Genomic DNA, 8,683 nt, shown 5'->3' with positions numbered 1-8,683 from the left:
TCTATCTCTAAAGATATTCGATCGATATCGTTTGAATCTACCCACAGCATTATATGTGCATGTGGTGAACCTCTATTTTGTATCTCATATCGTATTAAATAGTGGTTGATGGTACCTAATAATCCATTAGGAATAAATATGTATTTGTTTAAAAATGTATGTAATCGTTTGTGAAAAATCATCATGCACTCGGCTGGAGAATCTGTCCAATTGAGTTTTAAGTCTATCTTTTGGATAATTTTTTCTAAATCTTGTATTTCTACCCATCTACTAGAGGATACTTCGTCACAAGTTAGGGTTAAGAAGAAGTTAGGTAAACCAAATGACTCTACCATGCATAATAAATCTTTCAAATTCTTACGATACCATGACAGAGAGCCTGTAATTGAATAAGAGATGTTGTGTTTTATGATATAACGTCTGGTATCTAGCTCAGATGCATGTAGATTTTTTAGTTTCAATTTATATATATCTAATTGTAGCTCATTGTTAAATTTGTTGAATTTGCTATTATCAAAGCTTGACATAGTTGGTATATCATCAATAAGTATGGCTTGTATAAAGTGAATATTGAGAAGAATGAGGCTATTCTCATTTTTAGATATGTATGAAATTTTAAAGCTCCATCATGAGCTCCATATCCTAATGGAAATAGAAATGGAAATAGGGCTTTCTCTATTGTAATATCTTCTAAATTAGATAATCCATCTAAACTTGCATATAAGTTAATGATTTTTTTTTAATTTAATCTTTCATACATAACCCCACCATGAGATAACTTACCTATTTTGTATTGTGATTTTAGTTGTGTGTTGTTTACTTGATCTAAGATACATAGATAGTTTGTATTGTGTGCTACTATCATTAAGTCATAAGGAGAAGATGATGCATGTTTGTTTAGTAAAGTAGTAATTGCATTAGAAGGAATTATAGGAATTGCTAAAGTTTTTTGTGGTTGTTCATATATAGTATAGAATTTTTTTACTAATGGATTATTATTTACTAAAAAGAGCAATAGTGTGTTTAGGTCATGTGAGTTTTTTGTTAGAATATTTAATAAATCATTACTATTTTGATATGAAAATAGAGGATTATCTAATAATGATCTTTGTTCTATATTACCTATGGCTATAGATGTTATCTTTTTACTGATATTTAAAGAGATATCTAAAGTAGAACGCATTTGTACTTCATGTACGTTCATTGTTAGTATTTTTTTTATATAAGTCGGGTGATAAGTTACCCAATATTTTCCTCTAATGTTACTTTGAAACCATTTGGAGCAGTTATAAATTTCTATATTGTCTTGTTTGTTATTTTGAAATGATGTTAGATATGGATTAGATAATTCATATCCTCGTAAATAGGTATTTGTTTTTTCTATATATTCAAAATTTTGTTTTTCATACTTAAAAAATAAGTTTCCACAATTGATACAATATTTATATGATTTGATCGAATTAAAACAAATATTTACCCATGAATCAAAATCTAAATTAAAAATGTCAAAAGTTGGAAGTAAGTTTGTTTTTCTACGTAAATGTTTTATAATCTTGGTATGCTTTGCTTTTTGTTTTAGTTTGGATGCTTTCTTTGTGAGTAATAGTTTATTTGTTTTCATCTTCAATTACGTATTGTTTATTATTATTTTGTATATTTGGTGACCTTAAGATTTCATAATATTTATATCGATATGTATATTATTTGTATTGAGCTTAGACTAATATTCTAATTTGGAAAGAAAATCTTTTTGATCTTATTGTGGTTATCAAAATATTAATATTAAAATCTATTTTTATATGTGTGTTTAAAATATTCTTAAATATGACATACCTTGTGTTATAGTCAAATGTTAAGTTGCTTTGTAGATGTTGAAGAGCTTCTTGTAAACTAGCAAATGGTAAAACTTAAGAAGTTAGAATATAGAGTTATATATAATTTGATGCTAATTACCAAAGGAATGATAAGAGAACAATGCTTGACCAGCTTTGGTAAAGCTTTGATTGACACATGTGGCATGTGATATACTTTTGACAGCACACAAGTTCTTGGTAAGCTTTATGTTTGCAATGCTATCTCTTGGACTCTACTTATCTCAAGGTATATGCAAGGCCAGGGTGAAAGCCCTAGTCTATTTATTTATTTTTTAATCAAAGACAAACATCTCTCCTAATCACTAATCCTTGCATTTGGAAGGAATGTGGCATCATACAAGAAATCAACCAAGGAAACAAGAAGTCGACCAAGGCAAAAGATTCAAGATCTGATGAAAAACAACATAATACTTGACAAAGCTTTGATTGACATGTATGCCAAATCATACCATAAGCTGATATGTGGTGGAGTAACTTCACAAATTGACACATTGCAAACTCACTGAACTTGGTCTAGATTCACTTTATGTTTTTCAATGCATTTCTGGGAATCATCTTTGTGATTTGATCGGGTACACATCTCGTATTTGATAAACGACGGATCAGCTCATTCCTCTGGTCCATGATGACAAACTCCTTCAACTACAGACAATCGGTTCACCTCCATCAAGCTGCTTGTGAGGACACAAGCACGTTTTTAAAAAACGGGGAGTAGATGGAAGCGGGACCAGATAGTATTGTAAGGTGGCCGGACATGTGATGTTTTCAGCCAAAAAGAATGTGCTTAGTGACTTTCCTTTGGTACCTTCGCTCGACAAGGTGCAGCTATTTATTATCACGGTAATGTCAAAGCCGAATACAGATGTCTCGCTTGTGTTTTGGAGCAAAAGCTCATTCAAGGAGCAAGGGAGCTTATCTCGAGCTGCAAGGGTAGCATATGGACATGGGGACATTATCCCTATCAATCTATCACGGATTTTGGATACATGTGCAGATATCATGCAAGATGTACCCTCCCCTCCTTCGTCACTGCCAACGTCGACACTTGATCCTCATATGCATGATGAAGAGGTCAGAATAGACAGTTTTTTATGTTCTGCTGCTGCTACATTTTCTCACTCGGTGAGGCAGAATAGTTTCGTAGGCACAAAAACCAGACATTGCAGCCCTATCATGTATTCAAAGTTTGGTGAAACTTTGAGACACGTCGTGATTCCCCATCTCAAAGACATGATGTGGAACGCAGTACTCTTATGCCATTCCAAAGTCTAATGAAGCATTATTCTAAGTCAGCAATCAAGCGGCAGAGTCAACTTTGACTCTTACCCCCATGCTCCTCAGCTCCAAGCAGAAGACGACAAGAGACAGATTTTATTTGTGGAACTGGCCAAAGCTTAGTATGAGAAATGAAGGAAGTGGGGGGGAGTGCCAGGCGGGTACTGTTGACTCTACTCATCGAATGAATGGGAGAAGCAAGTTAGTGCAGGGCAAAGCGATCTACGAGTTGGGAGCTGCTTTGCGCCCGAAACAAGAGCCATGGGAATGCATATGCCTTGGAAGGTGTTGGATGATGGAATTCAGAAAGAGGTCCAAGAGTTGCTTGATGAAGCGGAACCCCCACTCGGCCTTGCCGGTTGGCATCGAAGGCAAGAAGGGATGTTGGAGGTGCCTCATGGGGCACCATCTTTAAGTTATGCTACAGGTCCGGCCTCCTTGGAGGAGGTTCTCAGTGAGAGCCCAGGGGAATCGGAACGGGTATGGAAAGAGGTGGCCAACGGCCAACGGTTGCAAGGAGAACCATCTAAACCTGACCGAAATCAGGATGAGAGTAAGTTGAGAAGGCAGGCTGTGGTATTGCAGAGGGAGTCGGGGATTTTACGCAGGCAAATCCAAGGAAGGCATGACATGTTTATGAAGATGTGGGGAACGTCAGTTATGAGACCACCAGGTCTGTCCTATGAAAACATGGCGGCCGCGAGCCCCTTCGATGAAAAGATGCACGGTGATTGGATCACGGCTGTGGTTATGGAGATTCAAAGGGGAATGTATTCAGAGTTCTTGTATGGGTTATTCGTTGGGCCGAGGTGGACCCTCCGGGATTGGTCGCCATTAGGATGCAGTTGAGTAAGAGGGGTGCAAGTCCTGTTATGGGCGCACATGTATGGGGCTGAGGATGGCATGGATGGCCAGTTCTCGGCTATGATACCCTCGACAAGGTACCCATTGGTGGGAGATGCCCGAAGCTTAGTTTTGGGCTACTGGAGCTCTCGGTCCTGGCTTGCCTGGCCAGATACGATGAAATCAGAGGGCTGGATGTCCCTAACCCCTTAAGATGGCTCTCAAAGACCTGCAAATAACCAATCCGAAAGGCACAAAAACCTGAGCTGAAACAACCAGCTGCACAGAAACCTCTTAGTGAGCAATGCAAACTAGGCGAGAGAGCGCTCCTCAATCCCCTCAACCTGGATCTCGAAGCCCTCCAGATAACCAATCCGAAAGGCATAAAAACTTGAGGTGAAACAACCAGCTGTGCATAAACTTCACCGCTAAACACTTGCTCAATCCCCAATGATAATGGTCGGAACCATAATTGACTGTGGGGCTTGCAATTCAAAGCAAATGAAGCAAAGGGACTAGTGCCTTGCAAAGCATTCCATAAGACAACATTCAAACCGGTACTCTTTTGAACACATTAAAGGTATTTGTAAGCTTTTCACATTGAACATACATGTCCATAAGATTTCACATCACAAACAATTCTACTTCAAGCCCACTCTCGATAATATGCTCATCAAGAAATTTTGATGTTTGAATGAGAATGTCCCATTTTGACGTAGATTTTGACCAAGGAACCACGTAGAAAAATAATCTTACCCATCTGCATTTTGCAAACATGGACACAAATGCAGCAACCTTGGTGTTATTGATCTGAATTATACAAGCATACAAAAGCCATTGATAGAAGGTAGAATGAGACAACTCAAAGCTATAAGGCTGCTCCATCAAGACCAAAATAAATCTTTGTACCTACTATGAATCTGTACAGTCTTCTCAGACATGTGTCCACTCAAGGTAACATCTTGCGAGGCGCAAGCCTAACCGGCTGATCTACATGTCTATCAATAGGTGATAGGCCGTCCCATAATAGATGATAAGCCCAAGCTCAAAAATGACTCGAGCTTTGTAAAGACAACCAATCATCTAGAGATATAACATCATGTTGGCGACAAGAGGCAATTGACTCAACCAAACAACATATCCAAAATAGTCCATCTAGTTGGTCCAAATTTCCCTCGGACATGCAAAACTCAGACTCATCTAGAGCTTTCAAGGATTCGAGCTTTGCAAAGACTACATGGAGGCTGACCGGCTCATTCGAAACAACGAGCTGATCCTCATCCAAGTCATAAGGCAGTTGGAAATACTCTCCTCATCAACAAGGGGCAAGTTGTGATGCTTGACAACAGGAGTAACCTTGGGCATAATGTCTAATATATCGTCATGGACTACAGTTTCTATGTGCTCATCCATAAGCACACCTGGGCAACCACATGTGCTAGACACCATCTCCTCCATCTCCCACTCAAAGTCGTGCATAGCATCCTCACGCTACCAAAGTCCAATCCTACCAGGATCAAGGGTCTCCCTTAGTCTCTAACTGGCTTCCATTGAGCTCCTCCAAATCGCACATAGACACAAGATGATCATAGCCTATCGCATCTGGCATAACATCGCACCAAATCTCCTCATCTACATCATCGTCTAAGTCGTGCTCACAAATCGCATAGGGCTCCCCATAATGTACATCAATCTTTGCTAGCTCATAAAAAACTAGGGGCAACTCATGGCGCTGATGCTTATGCATATCCTCGCTGATTTGCATGTCTATCAATAGGTGGCCACTCGTAGCACTCAAGCTCGCGGAGAGGCCGGCCCAAAATAGATGATAAGCCCAAGCTCAAAAATGACTCGAGCTCTGCAAAGACTACATGGAGCCTAATCGGCTCATTCAAAACAACGAGCTGATCCTCGCCCAAGTCATAAAGTGCAAATACTCTCCTCATCAACAAGCGGCAAATTGTGATGCTCGACACCCAGGAGCAACGTCATGCATAATGTCCAATATATCGTCATGGACTGCAGTGTCTACACGCTCATCCATAAGCGCATCTGGGCCCGCACACAACAGCAACTTCGGATGTATGGTGCACGGGTCACCTGCTTAAATACCTATACCCAAATCAGCCCAAGCTGGGCTGAAATTGGAAAATGAGGAAAGCCTCTCAAGGGCTGATGCAAAAGGCCCCAAACCGGGGCTGAATTGAGGATAAAACGCCAAGACGAAAGCCACAAAACTTGGTCAGCAAAGAGCCCAAAAGTAGGGATGATTTGATAAGACAAAGAGAGCCTGGAAGGGCTCGACAAAAAGGGCCCAAGCGCAGGGCTGAAGCTGATGGTGGGAAGGCTGAGCTGTAGCCTGAACCTGCGTATCCAAGCCTCAAGGAGGTAATGCAAACCAACCCCAGATGGGGAATATACCTGAACAACATAGACCACATCCCCTCACTTAGGCCAGCATCCCACAACATGTATGTAACATAGCTGTGGAATAGCTCACTCTCCCAAGATCAAACAACATGGGGAATGTGCCTAACGAGTAAGAAAGCCAATCCGCACGTATCCACTATCAGTGATCCATGGATCTGCGTAGTGTATGGTCACTCATTTGTTCCGGAATCATGATAGCAAGTCCATGCTCTTATGTCAATCACCCATGCAACTTATCCAAAACCAATGACGGTGGAGCATCTCATAATCCCAAACCATCGATAAGACTGATCCGCGATCTCCCATAAAGGAGGCGAAACCGGATCCCGCATACGAAAAGACAACCAATCATCTAGAGATATAACCGTCATGTTGGCGACAAGAGGCAATTGACTCAACCAAACAACATATCCAAAATAGTCCATCTAGTTGGTCCAACTTTCCCTCAGACATGCAAAACTAAGACTCATCTAGAGCTTTCAAGGACTCGAGCTTTGCAAAGACTACATGGAGCCTGACCGGCTCATTCGAAACAACGAGCTGATCCTCGTCCAAGTCATAAGGCAGTCGCAAATACTCTCCTCATCAACAAGCGGCAAGTTGTGATGCTTGACAAGAGGAGTAACCTCGGGCATAATGTCCAATATATCATCATGGACTACAATTTCTACGCGCTCATCCATAAGCACACCTGGGCAACCACATGTGCTGGACACCATCTCCTCCATCTCCCACTCAAAGTCATGCATAGCATCCTCACGCTACCAAAGACCAATCCTACCTGGATCAAGGGTCTCCCTTAGTCTCTAATTGGCTTCCATTGAGCTCACCCAAATCGCACATAGACACAGGATGATCATAGCCTATCGCATCTGGCATAACATCGCACCAAATCTCCTCATCTACATCATCTTCTAAGTCGTGCTCACAAACGGCATAGGGCTCCCCATATTGTACATCAAGCTTTGCTAGCTCATAAAAACTAGGGGAAACTCATGGCGCTGATGCTTATGCATATCCTTGCTGATCTACATGTCTATCAATAGGTGGACTCTCATAGCACTCAAGCTCGCGGCGAGGTCGCGGCCCAAAATAGATGATAAGCCCAAGCTCAAAAATGATTCGAGCTCTGTAAAGACTACATAGAGCCTAATCAGCTCATTCAAAACAACGAGCTGATCCTCGCCCAAGTCATAAAGTGCAAATACTCTCCTCATCAACAAGCGGCAAGTTGTGATGCTTGACACCCAGGAGTAACCTCATGCATAATGTCCACTATATCGTCATGGACTGCAGTGTCTACGTGCTCATCCATAAGCACATCTGGGCCCGCACACAACAACAACCCCGGATGTATGGTGCCCGGGTCACCTGCTCAAATACCTATACCCAAATCAGCCCCAAGCTGGGCTGAAATTGGAAAGTGAGGAAAGCCTCCCAAGGGCTGATGCAAAAGGCCCCAAACAGGGGCTGAATTGAGGATAAAACACCAAGATGGAAGCCACAAAACTTGGTCAGCAAAGAGCCTAAAAGTAGGGATGATTTGATAAGAAAGGGAGCCTGGAAGTGCTCGACAAAAAGGGCCCAAGCGGAGGGCTGAAGCTGATGGTGGAAAGGCTTAGCTGTAGCCTAAACCTATGTATCCAAGCCTCAAGGAGGCAATGCAAACCAATCGTAGATGGGGAATATACCTGAACAACAGAGACCACATCCCCTCACTCAGGCCGGAATCAAACTTCTGTATCCCTTTGATCACTGAGAGACATGGCTGGCTTGTTGAGCTTACACCAAAATATATTGAAGGCATGCTATCAAGACCTCCACTCCTGACAAAGACTGAAGAACAGACCAGGTTGAATCACCCTATCTTCTGGCTTAACCGGATTGAGCTTTGTGTAAGAGCGAAATCGCTGATGCGGAGACTTTTTGTCTAGCATTCTGGTCTGAGCATAAAAACTCCTATGCAGACAAAAGCTTCTTGAATTTCAAAGCTTCCACTTTATTTTATCTACATAGACTGATAAGGAAAAGGACCAAGTGTTATCGATCCCTTGAGAATGACGCAGGAGAAGTAATGCCTCCTTCAAGATGAAGCCATTGCAAAGTAAAGAACATCCCCAGCATTGGGAACGCAACCATCCACTTCAGCAGCCGATAGTAATGCATGTGAAACGTAAGCGAAAACTCATCGGTGAAATAAAAGCCGTTCTTATCTACCATTTCCAGGATTACTGTGCCAGAAGACCGCACTGAGACGCATC

At 41.5% G+C, this 8,683-nt stretch overlaps 1 pseudogene; it reads left to right on the top strand.

The window, feature by feature from the left end:
- The first annotated feature begins 3,204 nt into the window (after positions 1–3,204).
- LOC147440349 (uncharacterized) lies at positions 3,205–4,205 on the top strand (annotated as a pseudogene).
- Positions 4,206–8,683: the final 4,478 nt, after the last annotated feature.

Source organism: Adiantum capillus-veneris, chromosome 15 (genome assembly GCF_014529385.1).
Source record: "Adiantum capillus-veneris isolate H3 chromosome 15, ASM1452938v2, whole genome shotgun sequence".
Classification (NCBI taxonomy): domain Eukaryota; kingdom Viridiplantae; phylum Streptophyta; class Polypodiopsida; order Polypodiales; family Pteridaceae; genus Adiantum; species Adiantum capillus-veneris.
The sequence above is the reverse complement of the archived record's forward strand: the minus strand, read 5'-3'. Positions and strand labels throughout refer to the sequence as shown.